A 21,948-nucleotide genomic window follows, 5' to 3' on the forward strand; every position below is an offset into this window, starting at 1 on the left:
TCTATTGACAGTTCCAATGAGCTTGCAATTAATGAGTTGCTGCACTTTTTACACATATTCATGCCTATTTTTAACAAATCCAAAGAGGCACCTTACCTCTCCAAAGGGGTACCCTGACTATCCAAACAAATCAACCAAGTTCAGACTTACTCTTACCAGGTCTAATCTACACACTTTGGGTTTCACACTCCTAGGCGTTCAAAATTTGGCTTCAGCGGAGGAAGCTAAATGGCTAGCTGCCCCTGTAAACTGTGCATGTGCGAAACATGAACCTCTCCCATTCCCACCCCTGCGAAAACGGAAAATGCTGTGTATGGGGGCAGGACTTCTGATTTTTGGGCACTTCCACCACGTTAACCACAACACCAAGGCTCTTTGTCATGGCAAAAATCCAAGCCTAAGTGTGGTAATCTGAGGTGCAATATACCTTTAAGAGAATGTGAGCAGCTTGACCATGTAATTGTATGACCCAATAGCTGTGCAGCGCGGGCTACAATGTTAATGTTAGTCTAGAGTAGGGTCTGGTTGGAGAAGCATACATCATGTTAGTGCTCTGCTGTCTGTGTAAATAAATAGTATGTGCTTCATCTCATATTGGTCTCTGCGTCTGCAGTATATTGTTATCAACTCACCCACCGACAGATAAGCGTGCAACTGGTTCGCAAGCAAAGCGACCCCACAGTAGAATATAACACTAAGTCAGATGACAGGAGTTTTATACCCCGTGGGACATAATGTAATTACTGTTAAAATGAAACTGTGCTTAATCTATCATGACCATTTAAGCCCACAATGTTTAACTGTTGTAGCTAAACACAGCCTGAACCCAGTCAGGGTTTAATTGCTTTTGGTGAAGAAAACTTTCAGATTGGCAGATGTCTGTAAATTGCCAGCTAGTATCAGAAACAAAAGAATGAAATCACTGCCTATTTTCTCCTTTTTATATATACTTTCATAAATCCATATTTCTCCTACTCTTTGTCTGAAAAAATTTCCACCTGATTATATTCCTGAATGGCCCAGCTCTATAGATCCTCAAGTTAAATTGAAAATAAAATCTAATTTAAAAATATATCCTCTTGTTCTTATTCTCCCACCAAAGAAAATACATGCTTCCTATCTCTTCTATGTATTTTTCACATTTGAAACCCCTTGATATGGTCACCCCACAATCTTCCTGGATCAAAGCAATATAAGCCACATTTATGCAACCTGTCCTTATAATTTAACCCTCTGACCCTTGGGCCTGAATCTTCTGGTCTGCGTGTAGGGGTGGGCCCCACTCGCCGATGGGTAAAATGACGCGTGGTGACGTCAGGCCTGCCTCCCGATGTCACTGCACGTCATTCTGATCCTCAGCTCGGCAGGCACGCATTGGAATCGGCTGCGTGTCCGCCGAACTGTCAAAGGCCTATTAAGACCATTATTAAACTAATTGAGGTACTTGACTGGGCTGCCCGTCCAACATTAAGGTTGGCGGGCAGGTGAAGAGCCCAGGTGGCCTTTGCATTTTTCATGGAGGATGAGGTTTCACGAAGGGTTTAAAAGTTTAATAACAATTTTTATTTACATTCATTGATATGTCGCAGCTCATGTGACACTGTCACATGAGGAGACATGTCTGAAATTTTTAAAAAATTCTTTAATTCAACTTTTCATGATCAAAGTAATCTCCCTGAGGCAGCTCCGTGCATGCGCAAAAGAGCAAAAGTCCTGCCCCCGATTCTCCCTCCTCCCCCCGCCCGCATAGGGAGCACTCAGCACTTTTGGGTGCGCATCACGCTTGGTGGGCCTTAATTGGCCTGCCCACGCAAACTGGCGGCGTACAGCCGATCACGGACAGCGATCAGCTATGCGCCCATCCGCGCCCGCTCCCGAACTGCCCGCCAGACGGGGAGAAAATTCTCCCCTTGGTATCATTCTGGTAAATCTATGTTCGACTCCCTCCAAAGCCAGTACATCAGTCTGGAACGTGGTGCCTAAAACTGAATGCAATACACTGGATGATGTTCAGCCAAAACTGTACAAGTGAACCATAGCTTCCAGCCCCCTTGTGGTAAAGACCATCATTCCATTATCTTTTTATTCTAGTAAATGTCTCCTGCTCCTCTTTCAGGTAGCATGCCGTTTGAGAGCATTGATGACCATGCAATTGGGTTGGTCCATGATTATGCTTGGCAAAGTACTACAGTGGTTTGCCATTGCTTACTGCAGTGTGGCTGCCCAGGAAACTCTCCCACTCTTACAGCCTGCCAGCAGGCATATTGGAAGGATTCACAGGCTGATAATCAACCTGTTTGGCCATTTTAAGAACGTACTTTCTGTCAACCCAGTGGAAGTGGCACTACCACCGCACCACAAAACCTCCTTATATAAATGTGTACCAATGTTAAATGATTTGTACACTTGGACTCCCAAATCTCTTTGTTCCTGATTTCTCATCATTTAGAAAACACTTTGATTAATCTTTCTTGCATCTGAAGGGGATGTCCTCACACTTGCCCACATCAAACTCCATTTGCCAGAATTTTGCCCACCCACTTATTCTCTCTATGCTCCTTTTTTAAATGCTCTCTCCTCCCCTGATTGTTACTACTGGACACTGTTGGGGCAGAGACACCATGCACTCCAAACAGGGCCACCAGCATAGGAAGGGACATGTTCTGCGATGGGAACTTGCAAATTGGCGACTGTGATCCAGTCTGCTTAGAGAAAGCTGCTAAACCGGCCTGGCGAGTGGCTGAAGTGGGGGAAGCTTTGAGGTTTCAGGCCTCAGTTTTGATGTGGATTCCTAAGGGCTCTGGGATTATATTGTCTTTGCCTAAAGTGGGCACAGTCAGTATTTTGTAGCCCATCGCGCAAAGGGTTAACATCAGAAGTACCCTACTGATGTAACTATGATGCAATGTCATATGACTAAGTAACAGATATGGAGGAAATGAAAAGCCCAATCTTGTGTAGAGTCACTGAAGTGTATATAGAGCTGTAAATAAACAATAATTGTTTTTACGAGCTACAGCCTTAAGTAGCTTTATTAGGGAAGCAGTCAAACCGTAAAGAACCCCATCTAGACCCTGAGCACACTACTGATATCTGAAATCCATCTGTAGTGGCATATAAAACAGAAAGTCCAGCATTTCGCACAATGCCTTTCACATTCTCAGGTTATTTGATACCCCTTCGTGCCAATGAAGTGCTTTTGAAATGTAGTCATGTTTTAGAACAGGGATATGTGCCTGCTCATCTGAGGTAAATCAACATCCTCTCCCTGATCTTGTCAATTTATCAGGGAGTGCCAAAGCTCACCAGTGAGCATTTACCTGGGCATTTACATTGGAATTAAAAACCTACGGCTTTACAGTGCTACAGTGTCATTCAAGCATCCAGCATGCAGCTCACAACCCATACTATTAAGGCCCCGATGCAACATGCAGCTTGGTTGTGTTCTGTGTCAAGCCCCTCTAAGATTTAAATGCAACAGTTGTAAGTTGCAGCTTGTAACTATGTTCTATTGCTGCATGCACCAAGCACAGTGATATGCAAGATTGTGCAAAGGCTTTGAATGGGTAACAGTCTGCATGTGCATTCAGGGCAAATGCTTGGTACATGAAACTATTGCGCAGCCTTACTACAACAACCACAACTTGCTTATATAGCAACTTTATTGTAGTAAAATGTCCCAAGGTGCTTCACAGGAGCATGAGTTCACAAAGTTTGAAGCCGGGTCACATAGATAGAGGAGGTCAAAAGCCTGGCAAAATGGTAGGTTTTAAGGAGAGACTTGGAGAAGGAGGAGAGAGAGTGAGAGAGGTGGAGAGGTTTATGGAGAGAATCCTGAGCTTCGGTCCTACACAGCTGAAGGCATGGCTACCAATGGTGGAGCAAAGGAAATTTGGGTTGCGCAACTAGCCAGAATTTGAGGAGTTGTGGGGCAACAAGATTTGCAGGGATAGGAAGGGAGTAAAGCTATGGAGGGATTTGCACACAAACATGAGAATTTTAAAGTCCAGGCACTGTCAAAGCAGAAACCAGTGTACATCAGTAAGTACAAGGGGTTATAATCCAGAAAGCGAAGGATAGAACTGGATCCAATCTTTCCACACTTTTATAAGCATTTATTTCCCGGGATACATATTACAAACAGCCACCTCTTCACACATATAATTAACTAAAATTAATATACAATTAGGGGTGGCATGGTGGCACAGTGGTTAGCGCTGTTGCCTCACAGCTCGAGCAATCTGGGTTTGATTCTGACCTCTGGTGTCTGTCTGTGTGGAGTTTGCACGTTCTCCCTGTGTTCGCGTGGGTTCCTTCTGGGTCCTCCGGTTCCCTCCCATTGTCTGAAGATGAGTTGGTTAGGTGATATTGGCTACGATAAATTGCCTGTTTGTGAGTGAGTGCCCTGTGATGGACTGGCATCCTGGGTGTACCCTGCCAAGTGCCCATCGCCTGTTGGGATAGGCTCTGACTTCCTGCGACCCTGAATTGGATGAAGTGTTTCTGGAAGAACGAGTAATATGCAATTAACAGAAGGGGGATGGGTGAGTGGAGCTGTATATGAGTTAGGGTACAGGCAACAGAGACTCCGATAACCTCACGTCTATGAAGAGTATTAAATGGGAGGCCACCTAGGAGTGCATTGGAATAATGATGGCCTTTTTCAGATTTGCCATTCACTTCTATATTTGGAGCTGGGTCCTCCGGGTAATGCTAAAACTGGTCACCCTATCAGTTATCTCATGCACCAATCTTTTCTGTGCTGTCTTTTAATAACAGTCCTGCTTTCCCTCACTTCAACAAGCATGATATCCACTACAGCATCAGTGAAGCCATAATTGTGATGGAATTTCTAACTCAACACCACTCCCATGTCAGATGGGATTGCAGCTATTTCAGTGTCCACTAGCCTTGTGGTAACATTTCCTCATCCAACCTGCTTCAAGTGGAAGATAACACGGAATAGACAATATGCATAAATATTGGATATTGAGAGTAAGTGGCCAGCGAGTGCAGGCAACAGAAGGGCTTGAATTACAGCCTTCATCCCTGATTTGCACATGCTTGGGATATACAAAGGCTACAGGGAGGAACCATAGCAAAGACAGGTAGTGAGGCACTGACGGAAAGAGAGACTGAAAGGAAATAGAGAGCAAGAGAAAGAAAAACACACAGAGGGAGCTCACAAATGGATATTTTTACCCAGTTTTCTTGAGGTAATGTCCTGCTGCAGAGCACTTTCCTTTGTGACAAGTGGATTTCAATCTTAACAGTGCGTTTAGCTAATTAGTATACACACTGAATAGAATATATACTCCAAACAATCTATTGCAGTCTACAAGAATGACTCTGCAAAGTAGTATGCTTGCCTACATAATAATAGTGACTACACTTCAAAGAAAAATCAATTAATTGCAAAGTATTTTGGGACTTGAAGATGAGGTTAAGACACTTACAGATCAATAGGAGTTCTTCCTTCCTTCTGTGGTGTTCAGTTATGAAGATCACTTGGTGACGCTCCAAAGGGCTGCAATACAGGTTGGATGTTCAAAATCCAGCTGTCCAAAAACCGGAATTGCCTGAAAACTGGAATTGCCCAAAAAAAGGGCATTTTTGAAAATATTCCATTTGATATTCAGTTAAATGAAATTCAGACTTGCCCAAATATCGGGACAATTTGGCTAGACACAAGTTCTCGGTGGCATGCCGAAATAGTTTCGGCTTCATTGCTTGTTTACGCTGCTTTATTGTCCAATATCCGGGAAAATCTGAAATTTGGCATGGTTTTGGTCCTGAGGGTGACAGATTTTGGACACCCAACCTGTACTTCCAAAACTTTGACAAACGCCCAAAACTTTATAAATATAGCACCAAATCTGGCTACAGCTGGCTTGCTACTAGCTACTCAACTCTTTAATCAAAGGGTTTTGAAAATGGGTGGGATTTTTGGCCCCGCCCACTGCCAGGATCGTCCAGTCCCGCCAAAAGTCAATGGACTTTTGGCTGGTCCACCACATCCCAGAAAATCCCGGCCTACATCATAAACTGCAAGGGCACTGAATTAATGTCTGGAGCTCACTGCCAGCTGCTATTCTTTAGGTAATGTAGTCTAGGTTTGTTTTTAAATGAATGATCTTGGTCCTTGAGTTTTCATACCATTTATATCCAGAAAATGTTGCCAATTCTGCCTGAAAAGATGGGCTGAGAGCCGTCTGCAGGCAAGAAGCAATGAAACCTTCTCTTCGGAGCTCAGGCAACCAATTCTGGAGAGGGTTCCAGGTTTCTCCAACATCAGCAGCAATACCTTATTTTTAGGCTGAACGGCTGCTGATGAGAGGGGTGATATCAGCAAATAAAGAATGAAAGGTGGGGGCTTTCATTCTCTTGGTAACAATCTTAGATTTATATCCTCCAGTCAAGGATGTCAAGGCCCTGGAGTGGGGGCTGAGGAGATTTGCTGGAATCAGTGTATGGGGAACTTCAGTTATATAGCGAGACTAGAGAAGCTCTGACTCTTTTCCTTCCAGCAGAGAAGGTGATTCAATAGTGGTGTTCAAAATTCGAATTAGTTTTGATAGGGTAGGTGGGGAGAAACTGTTTCTACCAGCAGAAAGGTAACAATAGGGAACCAATTTAAGATAAATTGCTAAAGTAGCAGGCCAAGGTTGGAGGGGGCCGGGGAAGGGGGGGTGGTGTTGTGGGTACGAAGATGAGGAGATTATTTTTACATAGCAGGTTGTTGCAATTTGGAATGCACTGCCTGAAAGAGTGGTGTAAGCAGATTCAATAGTAACTTTCAAAGGAGAATTGGATATGTATGTGAAAAGGAAAAGAAATATGGAGCTATGAGGAAAGAGCAGGGAATGGGATTACTTGAATAGTTCTTTAAAGAACAGGCACAATGGGATGAATGGCTTCCTTCTGTGCTGTATCATTCTGTGATACTAGGTACTAACTCACTGCTCACCAGAAGTAGCTTTTATCCTATATACCTTATCAAAAAAGAACATAATTTTGAAACCCTCTATCAAATCTAACAACTTTCTTTGTTCTATTCTTCCCACAGGTCTTTTGAGAAATAATTTGCAGTTAATTACCAAAAGCTTTTGGTCACTATATATAAAACCATCTCACCAATCCCATTGATGTGACCAAAGGTAGGGAGCTAGCTTGTAGGATGCCTGGCTTAAAGGCCATAAATTTGTACCAGCAATATTGTTTAAAATATTAATTGAAATTTGAATTATGGATGAAACCATAAGGCATTTGTCATGTTCGTCCCCATGTTTCCAATCATTTGTTCCTCTTCAGTCGATTCTGGTACAACATACATACCATTCTCATCAGGAAAGGCACAACAAGCTTGCTTTTGGGATCCAATCCATAAACTGGTCACCCAGGAGATTCAGGAAAGTGACAATGGTTTCAGTTTCCCCCTTCATTTCTCCCTCTGGTGAGTCTAAGTGCCATGCAATGTGACTTCCCTAGACTCCCCAGACGAGGAACTGCTTATATCGAGAAACCATGGCAAGAGGCGAAGGAATCTTTCAATTCATGAATGCGCAAATGATGAATAACATTATCTACCGATTTACCTTCTTTGCCCCTTTATTTTCATTCCAGAATTGCCTGATTTCATGGATCTGTTCCAGACCCATATCAGCCTGGTTTCTATCTGTACTGTTTTGTGATCATCCAAAAGGAAGTGTGTTTGCAGCAAGGAACAGATGGTGTCACTTACTCCCAGAAGAACCCCTCCCCCATGGTGGAACACTCCAGTACGTATGGATTGGTGTTCCATCTGGTGGCCTTACCAAGTACTGACAAACACCTAAATGTGGCATTCCCTGTAAATGTAGAAAATTCCAATTTCTTCCTCTCCTTCAATGTTGGGTCAGATAAGCGTTATATCATTGCTGAAAAGGGTTAGAGGGATGAAGGCAAAACAGCAGGAGCACAGAATAGACCTGAAGGAACAATGTGGAAATTTCGACCCCCTCCTCATAGTTGGACATGAGAATGTTTCTCGCGGACTGATAAATCTCCTTGTGCCCAGAAAGGGTTAGGAGAATGCAGAAAAGCAAGCTAGAGCAACGTCTGTGGCCTGCATTCACTGCAAGGGTTTCCATTTAGACTATGAAAAGGTCACCTTGGTGCAAAAAGAAAGAGGCATGGAAGGGCTACAAGAGACAGAGACAATAGCAAGCAATTTGGCTGCCCAGTTTACCTGGAATACTCAGCTTCAAAACCAACATTGGATTGTTGCAAATTGGTTGAATCATGCTCCTCATACAAACTGGTGTTTGGGGGCTTGAGGCAAGTGTCCCTTTACAAAAATAAGAGGACAATCTCATTTCAAATCCAGGCCAATGAGTTCCTTCAATACAGCGGCCCAGTGGAAACTTTAATCTCCAAGTTTCCGTTTTATCTTTTAAGGTGGAAAAAAAGTAATAAAATTCATGTTTCAACAATACCAGCATTGCTCAGAGGAGCTTTTGGTCACCATACATTAAAAAGGTTATAGTGGCCTTTAAGGGAGTACAGCGTAGATTTACTAGATTGATATCTGGACTCCAAGAGTAAACTACGAGGAGAGATTAAACAAACCAGGGTTGTATTCCCTGAAATTTAGATGATTAAAGAGTGATTTGATTGAAGTTTTCAAGTTATTAAGGGGAATAGATAGGGTAGATGGGGAGAAACTATTTCCACTAGTTGGGGACTTGAGAACTGGGGGCATAGTCAAAAAAATTAAAACCAGACCATTCAGGAGTAAAATTAAGAAAACATTTTCATGCAAGGGAAATTGATGCTAGATCAATGTTAATTTTAGGACTGAGATTGGTAGATTTTTGTTAGCCAAAGAGGATGTGAGCAAAGGCAGACATGTAGAGTTAGGTATGGATCAGCCGTTTCATGGAATGGCGGAACAGGCTCGAGGGGTTACTCCTGTTCCTATGTTCCCATGGCCTTGATGTCCCATCATTTATATAGAAAAAAAAGAAGCCAAACATAATGGACAAAGAAGATCTCCTCAAATTAAGGATGGTTGAGACGGACTGATGAGTAAATAAAAGTAGCAATAAGTTTACCTCCTGAAGAAAACTCAGAATATCAAAGCTGCCTGTCACTTGAATCTGCAGTACCCCATCAGCAGAGCATTACCTGTTCATGATCTGGCCCCTAGGTGAGATGTGATGAAAAGCAAAGCGTTTCACCTATGAAATTGCCGGACTCATCTTACTACTGATCCAATGATAAGTAGCATTTACAATTCTCAAGGAGAAATCCACAATCATTTGCTTCTCAACCTCACAAAACAATCCAAACAAAATGCATTTCACCCTTTTTATCATTCAGTTGAGTATTTTATGTGTTATAGTGAAGCATGTGTAACAGTGAACATGTTATAAATTTGCATAAACATGAAAAAAATCAGGAAAGGAGAAGCAAGTGTTGAAACTTACTTTATACCAAAGTAAGGGTAGTGATGAAGGTGAGAGCTTTATTCTAAGGGTGGAGTTCAGGTGACACTGAATGATCTGGGTGGGATATGTAACAGCGAAGCCGTTAGGATTCCAAGTCTTAAAAATGAAGGTGAGGTCCCTGATTACAATCAGTAGAACGGTAGGATGAGTAAAAGTGGAAGTGTTATGACTGAAAGCCTTCATGGCAAGGGTATGTAACAGGGAAGATGTTATAGCTGAAAGCCTTACACAGGAAAGAGGACGTGCTCAAACAAAAGCCAATTTAAATGCAGATTGTTGCTCTTGCCAGGATGATTCTGCCTTGCCCAATTTTGCATGACATTAATCCGATAGTACTTTTTTCATTCTCTACCCTCAAAATCATGGTTTCTCTCAGAGCGGATACTTCTGAATTGAGTATTAAATTGAGCAAACTTCAGTGGTCCTGTTTACTTTCTATCACTAACATGCAATGTTAAAAACGACACATGCAAGCCAATCATTTTGGTTAAAACTGCACCTCTAAAAGGGGCTCATCAGATTTATTGTTTATTTTAACCCTGCCTCTCCATTGTTGTCTATGGGATCTTTACTGTGCTTATAGCTAACTGTAAGTAGCAATGAGGCTTTGGAAAGAAATGCCACTTTTTCCACTCAGTGTCTCAAATATAGCAAATAATTAATACATTTCAAATTTTAAAAAAAATCAGAAGGGTTAAATTAAAATGAGAAGCTATTAAAAAGTTAGAAGAAGAAAGAATATAGCAAAAGAAGGAAAGAAAATTGCCAAAACAGATATGTCTATGAAAACAGTAAAATGATTCTTAAGGAAATAAAGTATATGTTACACAGAAAAATAATTATTGCTGCTACCATTAGCCTATTGTGGCTGTTGACAGAAGTGTATATTTTGGAGGAGATGATGAATTTCCCACATTCAGTAAGTGTTGAAAAGGGGAGGATTTGGGAGGCTTAATACGAGTTCCAGGCAAGTTGGCTGGGACTGCTCAGTCTGAATGACTAGTTCTTCCAGCCCAGTGTAAGTGGGTATTCAGAGGTTACACCGCCCTCTTCTATTTTGTGCAATAAATGACACTTTTGCATCTGTGAGGTACATATTAAAAGACATACAAGAGAAAACAAAATCTAAAATCATTATTTCAAAAAGCTATAATCAAAGACAACTTCATATGTGAAGAAATGAAGCTTCTGCATAATTGGATGGTGTAGGGATGAATTAGGTCACTCTGCACTGTTTAAGTGTGACAGTGCCCCTTTTTCATATACCATTAGATTGTAGGTTTATATTATTCCTGCCACTGACACTAGCATTGTTGAAGATATCAAAAGTTCAAGAAAGCTTCACTTATTCAGTCAGCATTACTCAGATGTTTCCACGTGGAGTCAGCAGTAAACAGTGATAACTTACCTATCAGTTTCCAGTTTATGAAATGTAAATGGAGTTTATTGTCACATGAGGTAGTAAATCAGACGTATATATGGAAAGGGCTATTTTAACAAGAAGAGTATTACATTTCAAGGAGGGGGAACCCTCAGTATTTCAATGAGACATGAAACAATCACTGGACAAACTCGGGTGTCCTCAATAAAAGGAGAATCAAAAACATACAGTGGCAAATAGAGGAGAGCTCCTACCGACAGTTCTAAGAGTCCATCTACTTCATAAAGCGTATTTATTACTAAAATTGCAACAAACTTCACTGTTCTGCAGTCAGACTTCATAATGCTGACCACAGTGCTCAAAAGCTTGCACTGTAGCTGGTACCACAGTGGAGCAGTTACTATGTTAATGCAATAGGATAGTTCCACTTCTACCCTTTCTTCCTGTGATAATGACACGGCTCCATTAAGACATGATGCAGAGATTTTTGCAGAGTAACAATGCTGGTGAACATAATAAGATGGTGGGGACTTAGCAGAGTTTGGGTAGGGAAACTTAGAATGTGTTACCTTAGGGGCTGACGGCAATTCTGTAAATGGTGAAGGGAAGGTGGGGAAGGGCGATGGGATGACAAGAGATCAGATTTAGATGAATGATTAGTGGGTGAGGTGGGGTGGGGCTATATTGCAGGGAAAGGCTACAGAGTTAAGGAGAGATGAGGCCATGAAAGGATTTAAACACTAAGGTGAGAATCAATCTTAGATTTGAGGTGTTCTGGGACTGGAACCCAATGTAGATCAGTGAGGATAGAATGATGGACAAGCAAAACTTAGTACAAGTTAGGGCAGCAAACTTGATTAACTTGGAGGCCAGCCAGAAGATCATTGAAGTAATCAAGACTCAAAGCATATCATATACAATAAAGCACCTTGAACTATAGTGATTCATGCTGTGTAGGCAAATGTGGAAGTCATTTTGCATTCCATCAACAGCAATCTGATGAATAACTGGTTCATCTGTTTCTGAAGGAAATGAGATGAGGAGAGATTTTGAGACAGGATGCTGGGAGATTTCTCTGGCTTATTTGAATAGTGCCATGGACTATGTCTTGGATAGGCAAATGGGACTTTGGTTAATGTTACATCTGAAGAAGTGCACATCTGATAAGGCAATATTGTCTAAGTGCCTCATTGGAGTGGCACTCCTACTTCTGGAAATCCCAAACTTTTGAAAAAGATGTGGGCTTTATGAGCTGCACATAGCAAAATGTTAGAGAGCTTGATTTTCATGATCTTTTCACCTGAGGTATGTTCAGGTACCTATGTGTAAAGATCGAAATAAAGACTAGAAATCCAATTCCCCTGGCCTTCGCCATCCCTTCTGCATCACACATGGATTTCTAATCTTTCCTAGCAGGGGGTGGGGAGTTTGGGACCTGGCCTATGCCAGCAATAGATGTTAAATAAATGGGAGGAGTTTCAGGCCTCCTCCTTCATCATCCTTCTCCAACACATATTGGGTGTCAAAAAAATACAATGCCTGACCATTAAATCTCTTCTGAATGGAGGACCAATAAGTGTCCCTGGGCAGGCAAAGACATCATAATTAGGTCGTTACTCTCATTGTCCACATCTAATAGGGACCATTTACCTGTTGATTTCCATCAGCAGCCAGAAGATCCCAATCTCCAAGCTGCCTTGCCTTCCACCAATGCGAGGTCCTGTCATGAAAGGCCCTGGGCACTGTAAATAAAATAGAAAATCCCAGTGCGTCCGGGTCTCTAAAGGAGCTGTGTACTTCAAGTGCATTCTCTGTCCAACTCAAGGATGAAGAGACAGCAAAACCCTGCCCCCATGTTTGGTACAGAAGTAGGTTCGGTTCAGAAGTTCACTATAACGGTAACAACAGTTTCAAACTCCATATCTGGAACAAGACTATTTTGGTATTGGCATAGCTAGAGTCAAACATGAATGTATCATTCAGGGATGCACAACCAAGGACCTACATCTAATTCTGAATATTCTGCATTCCTTTTCCTTCTGATTTTTCTCCCTAGTTATCTCTTGATGACATTGACTCACCTGGTGTACGATTCCAAAAGCACAAATAGGCTATTTAACCATGAAAAATATCCCAATCAAGAGATATTCAACCATGAAAATTATTACGTGACATCAACACACAACGGTGCATTCCAACAGGGGTCAATAGAAACCCAGGCTGATTTTATTCCCCTTACCCAGCCCAAGCAGTAAATCACAGTATAGATTCCCTGTCAGGGTGCAATACATATAAAATCTTATACCCTTTATTTTGATAGGGATTCCTCTCTCAGTCACCACTTAAAAAGCACTTTAACTGGTCACTCCTTTCATTGCTGTTTGTGAGATTGTGATGTGTAAAATAGCTGTCAGTTGTGCCTATATTAACAAGTCACTGCACCTCAGAGTATTTTGGACGTATAAGGAAATCGAGGGATTTGGGGTGCTGTAGTTCAGTGCAGTGGAGGGAGAAGATCAGCCATGATCTTATTGAATTGTGGAGCACTGAACAGACTACTCCTGCTTGGATTTTTTAATGTTCTTATGTTCTGATGCACTTCATCGTGTGTCAAGAGCTTTGAGATAATTCTGACAGACACGGTAAGGCACTATATAAATATAAGTCTATCAAGATTCTTTTAGTTTTTGATTTTTCAGTTATTTGCACATGTCGATTACTTCTTCACCTAGAGAGTGATTAGAATTTGAATCTTCCTGCTGCATGGAGAAGTTGTGCCTTTAAGGGGAAGCTCGATAAATAAATGACGGAGATAGGAATAGAAGGGTCTGGAGATAGGATGAGATAGCAAAGGATGGTAGGAAGCTCTTCTGGAGCAGAAGCGCCAGCATTAAATAGTGAGGCTGAATGGACTGTTTCTATGCTGTAAATTCTATATAACGTTGCTAAGAATTAATGGGGTCCTAAATTGGATAGCCCCCAAAACAGGTACAGTGACCATGATGCTCGATTAACCCAAGCCAGTCGATTGCAATGCAGATAGCAAGCCAACTTCAATGTTTGAATGGTCTCTGCACTCAACCACTGCTAACCACGCCATTCATTGTCTGGCACCATCATCAGGGGGGCTTTATCATAGGTGCCTAGCACCACCTAAAGCTAGCCTGCTTCTCTTAAGCCAGAGGGGAGCTGCAGCTGGCACAGGTGCTCAGACACATGGTTGAGGATAACCAGACCTGGGAAAGGGAGAGGGAGAAAGTGGGCTCCAAGGTTTTCAGACAATGCACTGAAGGTCTTAGTGAAGGAGGTGGAAAGGAGGACAGGTGTCCTGTATCTGCATGGTAGGAAGGAGGACATCTAGACATGCTCAGAAAGCAGCGGGAGCAGACAGCGTAGAGGTCAAATCCAGGAACCAAGCCCAAGGCCCTGAATGCAGTGCCGCAGGAAATGCAATGACCTCACATAAGGGGCCAAGGTCAGTGAATGCATTTTCAAATGCCATATCCCGACACCACTAACCTCACACACTGCTCAAATCATCACACTCCCATCACTCACCTTCCAACAATCTCTATCAATCACAACTCATTTCTCACATTCATAGCTTCACCTCACCCTCACACTGTTCTGCAGCAAATCACACGCCCACATCTCACAGCTTGTACACACTGCCAGATATTTGACTAGGACAGTCACATCACTAAAATAGATTGCATGACGCTCAATGACATACTACCCTCTCTTTTGAAGGACAAAGTGGTACACACTGGGAGGCAGCAGGAGCTAACCAGAGGGTGACAGCCCTGCCTGGATACTCCAACCCACAGAGAAGTTGGTGCTGGCCATTCTTGGGACAGCCTGCTGAGGGCTGAAAGCATTGAAGATGATGGCATTCTTATATCCAATCTCACATCCCCCAACGCCCTTACCCTACAAACTCCTCTGGTTTACAAGCTACTGATGTTATAAGCAAGTAGCTCTTCCTTCCTACAACCTTACCCTTATATCTTTTTTCTTTAAAATACATAAGATGTCTATTCTAGCAAGTCAGTGCAGGAATACCAAGAAGAGAGCAATGGTGAAGGCACAGCACTGTCATTTGATTTCACACTCGCAGCCACCAGCTCAAGAGACCAGGATGAGATGAGTGCAGGTATCTCAGATGGTTGTGGGGCAGAGGAGATTACAGAGATAGGGAGGGGTGAGATTGGAAGCATTGTGTAGGAGCGCCAGGGCAGGCAAAAGCACTGAGGGAAGGCACAGGAGTGATTTGTTGGTTTTTGAATGCAATGTGACATGATTTCATTGATAAATTTGGTTTGGAATGTTTATTTTGTGATGCTTTTTATTTTTGCTTTGTGGCCAAATGAATACTGTGATGGCCAGTGACAGAAGTAAGGTAAGGTGTGAGAACACTGGGGATTGGGAAATTGGGAGTTACCATTATTGATATTGCACTCAGTTGAGTTCTTTTATGGACAGCCCAGAGTTGCTTAGATTGCCTCCTCTTGTTCTTTGTCTTCCTTCTCCTCTTCCTCATGCTCCTGCTTCTCATTTGCTCACTGTATGGCTGGTGACAAAAACTGTGGCTGCATCATGTCCAGGTTGTGCAACATGCAGCATACCACCTTGAATCCTGGCACCCGCTCGGCCAAGAACTGCACTGCTCCTCCAGAGTGCTCCAGGTAGCAGAGGCAGTGTTGCAGCATGCCTCTGCATGGTCCCTTCTATTGCATCTTGTATGGTAGTTTGGCTTTCTTTGTATGCAGGCTACCATGTGACTGCAGTTTGCTTACCAGTGTCACAACAGATAGTCCTCTTCACCTTGCAGCCACCCCTTGGTTTTCCATGGTGATTCTTAAGAAGATGGCATGCAAAGCAGACTGCTGCAGAATGAAGGCATCATGATTGCTGTCACCGCACTGGGCATCAATCTGAATGATTTACAATCTATGGTCATGGATCAGCTGGATATTGTGAAAATAGAATCTCATTCAGTTCCGGCATACGGCAGAGTTGGCATATGCCATCCGTGATGCGCACGCGTTCATTGGCACCCTTCACCATGGGAAAGCCTGCAGTCTACATGAAGCTCTGGCAAGCAGGAATGAAATGTAGTTTGGTGTCATCGAATAGCGAACCTCCCTTATAGTGCCACAGTGCACAGAAAATTACAAATATCTCCAGCTCCAACCTGGAAGGAGGCAGGTGGGTAAAAGTTCATCACCACCACTAGTGTTAAATTAGTGTATGCGTGTAGAGTGATACTATGATCTCCCTGCACTGCACATGACGGATGTTCACTACATGCTAATGCTCGCACTAAATGGCTTCTGCCACGATTTGCCACGTGCACACCATGGATGCCATTTTAATGCTACTAGGGCATTTGCAGTGTTCCAAAATAACGGGTGCTAATCAGCCCAACTTCTTGCCGTATATTTATTGAAGTCTCCGGGATGGAATAGGGACTTCTGCTCATCTAAAATTTAATAAAAGTGTGCTTTCACCACTTGCCTGAGCAGCTAGCATCTTGGGTTTTATTAGAATTTATTGTCAGATGTTGGTTTGCCGCAACATGAGTTGTTATCGGTGTCAAATAGGCTTTTTTGTCCACTGTTGGATGAGTGGGCCCTGCCAAATTATACGCATACTGTTGTATATCAAAGTTGCTTTAATGTGGAGGTGTCATGCAGTACAGTTCCCTGTGACTAGACTGGGTTGATGCGCTGTGAATTTCCCGTTTAATATAGTACCAACTGTTCCAGGGAGGAGAAACAGAGGGGACTAAGCCGGCAAGCGTCTGAATTCTGGATGGATGAAAATAATTGAATTAAAAACTGTGATGTTGTTCTTTCATATCATATTATTATCATTAATATTAAAACACAGTTCCATCTTTTCCTATCAAAAAGATTGAGGCTTGAGGTTACTTTAATATTCTAATCTAATTCCGTTCTAACTTTCCCCACATTATAAATTTTACAACTGAAGGTTACTGAACATCTTTGTATGATCTGTACAGCTGCAATTTTCTAATAATTTTACACATTACTGCCAGTGTCAGACTGATGAAAGAAAACTGACCCCCTGCTGTGCGGCTTCCGGCAGTGACCATATATAGCAATTTTTTTTCCTCACACTTATAAACGCCATGCAGTGCACAGATCTCACCTCAATTATCACCCTGACTGACACAGAGACACGACTTCAAGTGAGGTGTTATTCGAAATGAATAGTTTAGCCAGGGAAAGGAATGAAGTGAAGAGCATGTGGGTATTCCCATCCACCACGGCCTTCCCGAGGCAGCCAATCATGTCTGCCCAAAGACAACAGTTGAACTTTCACCTTTTGGCCACTTTAATGGAGCAAAAGCTGCCCTGAGGGCTGAGCAGAAAAGTACGTGCATAGCAGCTGTGGCTGCTTTACGGGCAACAGCAAATAGCACTGCTTCAGAGAAAGACAAAGGGAGAGCTCGATAAGGGAAACTAAACATAAGCCGTATAAACAGACAACAAAATAGAAGAACAATTAGTGGATAAAGGACGCAGTATGGAGATGTAAAAAAAAAAGATAAAGAAACAACACCTGACAAAAAGGGGAACAAAGAAAAAGCCGATCAATTCCATTCCTCACTCAAAAGTTCATGCAAATGTTTTATGGAAAGGAAATTATGAAGAGCGAAATATTAAATTAGTCCGCATAAGGGGTAACAGATAAGTAAAAGAGTGGGGATATATTACTGCATCAAAAATAATTATGAGTTCCATCGTTAGGGTTTACTTTAGTTGATGTTAGTCTGTGTTTTGCAGCAGATGGTGCATTACCCACATCCAATAAGTGTCGAAAAGAGAAAGGATTTGGGAGTTTTAGGGCGGAATCGTCCCAGATTTGCACTAAGTATGGCAGCGGCGGGTAAAACAACATTTTACCTGCTGGCCGCAATGGCAGCTTTTCGCGCCGTATCATCCCAAGCCTGCTGCATTAATCATGCATTCCCGGGAAACACGCTGTTTCCATGGTGTGCGGGCTCTCATGCACTGGCCACGCCATCACCTCGCTGCTTCAGCACGCCGGGCGCCATATTTAAAGTCTAGCCGTGCGAACACCTCTCAGTGCTTCCAGCCCAGGACTGCTGCAAAGAAGACATGGCCCTGAAAGGCAAAAGGACTGCAGCCCCCAGGTTCAATGATGCATCTCTCGAATGCCTTTTGGCACAGTGGAGAATCGCCATGAGGCCCTCTACCCTGGCTCTGGCCTCAGGATGGGCAGCAACATCACCAATCCGGCTTGGGAGATGGAGGCAGCGGTGGTCAGTGCCAATGCCCTTGAAAAGAGGACAGCCACCCAGAGCCGCAAGAGGATGAATGATCTCCTCTCTTCTGCCAGGGTAGGTCACCCTTCTCATCACTCTCAACTCACACACACTCACAAGCCCATCACACATCCACAGGGCCCTCACTCACTGCCGGTTCAAGGGGCATCACCATTCATTCTCTCACACACACCCTCATCGCCCTCATCCCATCCATGGGACCACTCACCACCCACACATGCCAGGCACACTTTTCATCTGGCCTGGCAGGCGCCCTGCTTACACTCTCTCTATCTCTATTCATGCAGGACAAGCTGGCACACAACAAGATGGAGAGGTCACAGGCCAGTGGAGGAATGCTTGAAATCAAGGTCCTCACGGACTTTGAAAACAGAGTCATCCAGCTGGACAGCGAGGATCTGGACTGGTCCTGTGCTGATGGCGAGGTTGGCGGTGCTCTACCAAGTGAGGGTCCAGCAGTGCAACATCCATCAGACAACCATGCTGTGAGTGATGTGTCCTGTTCCACAGGTCACTGCCATGCAATAATTATCTCCCCTCGCTTCCACAGGCACATCTGGGAAACAGCCAATGGAGCCCATGACCCAGGGCCTCCAATTAAGCCCTGAAGAAAACTCTGAAGAGGAATCAGGAGGCACCCTCCCTGAAGTCCCCTCACACGCTCACCCACACCCTCCACCAGCACAAAGACAAACACCTCATTGGGACCTAGCTTTACAGTAGCCTCGGGATCACAATCTAGTGAGCACATCACACTTTCTGATCCACAGCAGGCAGCGGCAGGGACTTCCCAGGTGTCTGGCATTCAAAGGACCCCTGGAGGCCAGAAATTTGCTGAGTTGGAGTCAGATGATGAGCCTCTGGACTCGGTCATGTCACAGTTGCTGGAGCTGCAAAGGCAAGCTCGGGAACATCAGGAAGGGATGTCCACTGCACACCTCAGATTGCAAGGCACAATGGAAGAGTCCATCCACCTTCAGGTTGTGGTGATAGCACCAGCATGCCAATGCACTGAGGTCAACACTGGTAAGAGGCCAACCACCATGGAGGCCTTGGTCCAGGACGTCACTCCTACACTGCTGCGCAGGCACAACTCCATCGCTGTCACCATTGTTTGGCATCCAACAGTGTGTACGTGAGAGGGGTGTGGGGCAGCTCAATCTCACTACAGCTACCCCTTCTCCTCAAGGAGTCAGCCAGGGGCCCTCGGGTACCAATAAGGAGGAGGATCAGCAGGTGTACCCCCCCACCCCCACCCCCCCCACCCCCCCGGGGCCATCCATCCAGGTGATTCTGGGAGTGTTCAGCCCATCCAAATCCTCTTTTCCTGTGACCTCTGCAGCTCCGGTCCACAGGCCGAGGAGGGTGCCACTGCCACACAGCAGGACCCTGAAAGCTCCTCCCTCTGCGCAACCAGATGCCTCAGTCACTCTCTTCTCAGCCGTCTTCGCTCTCTGTAAGCCAGCTAGGTCACCAGGCTCTATGCCCCGATGTACTCCTTCTGCAGGATGAAAGAGAGAGACGCATGGGTTAGCATGGGTGTACTAAGAACCTGTCTTGGTTAAGTCTGAAGACCTCTTAACCCACACTGGAGAGTGCTGGCCTCCGCTTGGATGGCCAGAGATTAGTGCGCTGCATGGCTGCCCGAAACCCCACCCACCTCTGCCCCAATCCACCCAACCGATTGGCAGCAGCTTTGCCCACTGGACTGCATGTTGTGCTCTCAGCTCAGGCACAGGCATTCTCCTAACCCGCACTGCAAGGCAGCACTGTTAGCTTGAGCCATGGGGGAGACTGGTCCAAACCGGGATGATGACATTGCAAGGGGCTGTGAGCGCCTCCACCAGTGACTGCTCCATGGCCCAGCTTTAGCGAGGAGATTGTACAATGTGCCCAGTCGTCCAACTGTTCTGCAGTCCACTAAATGGCTCATTATTTTTCAGTCTGTGCCCGAGGGGTGAAATGCTCTGGAGCACTTGGTGGCACTTTGCGTTGCTTCAGTGGGCAGATCAGCTAGAGGCCCGACTCCAATGATATCAATGTGGCAGCACCTGAACTGTCTCAGCTGCAGAGGAATGGCCACTTTATACAAGGTTTCCCTAATGCATGGCCGCTTCCCTCGCCCAGCCCCCACCCCTCATCTCCCCCACCCTGCACCTGCTTGTGCGCTACCTTCAACCACAGGGCAGCCCTTGCCTCCCCCCTCCAAGTCGCTTCAACTGCAAGGCAGCCCTTGCCCCCACACCCCCACCTGCACCCAAACGTGCCTTAACCTTGAAGTGCAACAGGTGACCCAGGGGAGAGTTCCACAACACTACTATGTACCCACCTCCGAGTTCCAGTGCAGCCCACCAACTGGATGCCCTTTATATGCTGTTGTGAAACATGTTGGCATGATGATCCAACAGGGGGCTGGAGGTACGACTCCTGTGGGCTGGACTTATAATGATATGCAGATGTATTACAAGGTGGTTCCCGATGTCTGATGGCGGGAAACGCAGCCCACCAGAGGCAGGCAGAGTGGGCGATTGCAAACTGATTTCACAACGTCATGAAACCAATTTCTTGCCTCCTCGCCATATTGTTCGAACACGCCCGATGCCAGCAGGCACGGACGATTCCGCCCTTAATATGAATTGCAGTCAAGTTGGCTGGGGGACTGCTCATTCTGAATGAGGAAATATGGGGCAAAATACATTCCCTTCTTGATAATGAATGTTCTTAATGAAGTTGGACAACCCAGAATACAAGCAGAGGACGGTTTTAAATATTGATACAATGTCACTCTGTTCATTTCGGCAGGTAGTTGGAGAATGTTTAATTTATTAACCAGGGACAATTGGGTTGCAGACTGCACAGAAATGGCTTCTGCTTGCTGAAAGGGCAGTTGAGTAATTGTTAGTGTTAAAGAATATGGATAAGAACATCACCTACCTCAACTAGAGAACAGGAAAAGTACTGACCCCTTAACATTTATTTCTTACTACCTAAAGCATAATAGCATGGGAAGTTATGAATGAGTATTCATCAAATAGACTTTTCTGGGATAAATTCTCAGCTACTTTGAAGAGCAGGAGCCTGTGCTCTGACCTTACATGATATTTATTAGAGTCTGCGACGTTCATGTCGTAACCCGTGGTGCCACATCATCTTGTAAACCACTACCATTAGTTCACTATGAAGATAACTCTCAGTAAAAAATAGCCTTCCCTTCCTTCCTGCACTTTTTATCCATTTGTTTAAAGTTGAGTTAGCATCAGTGCACCTTTTAAACTCCCCCAACCTGGAGAGGAATGACTAGTAAGTACGAAAGCAAGCGGCAGTAATCTCTGTGCAGCAATATGAGTGGGAAGCCACAGTAATGTTGCTTCTAGTCTATCTTTCATGCCACATTTCTACCTTTCATTTTCCTACTTCCATAATACTGTAAGGGTCAAAAACTCCTACAATCCTAAATGACAGGGGACCATTTGACCCATTATATCATTATAGAATAGTACAGCATAGAACGGGGCCATTCAGCCCAGAGGAGCAATCCAGTTAATCCCACTCCTCTGTCTTACCCCATATCTCTGCAATGTGTACTTCAAATATCCAATTCCCTTTTGAATGCTACTATTGAACCTATGGTGTCATGACTATGCCTCATAGCCCCGAATGACTTATGGGCATACTGAATGTTTAAGTAAAACATGTGTTCTTTTTTTAAAAAGGACATATAAGCAAAAGCTGGCTGAGACTGT

This window comes from Cetorhinus maximus, chromosome 18, assembly GCF_964194155.1.
Source record: "Cetorhinus maximus chromosome 18, sCetMax3.hap1.1, whole genome shotgun sequence".
NCBI lineage: Eukaryota > Metazoa > Chordata > Chondrichthyes > Lamniformes > Cetorhinidae > Cetorhinus > Cetorhinus maximus.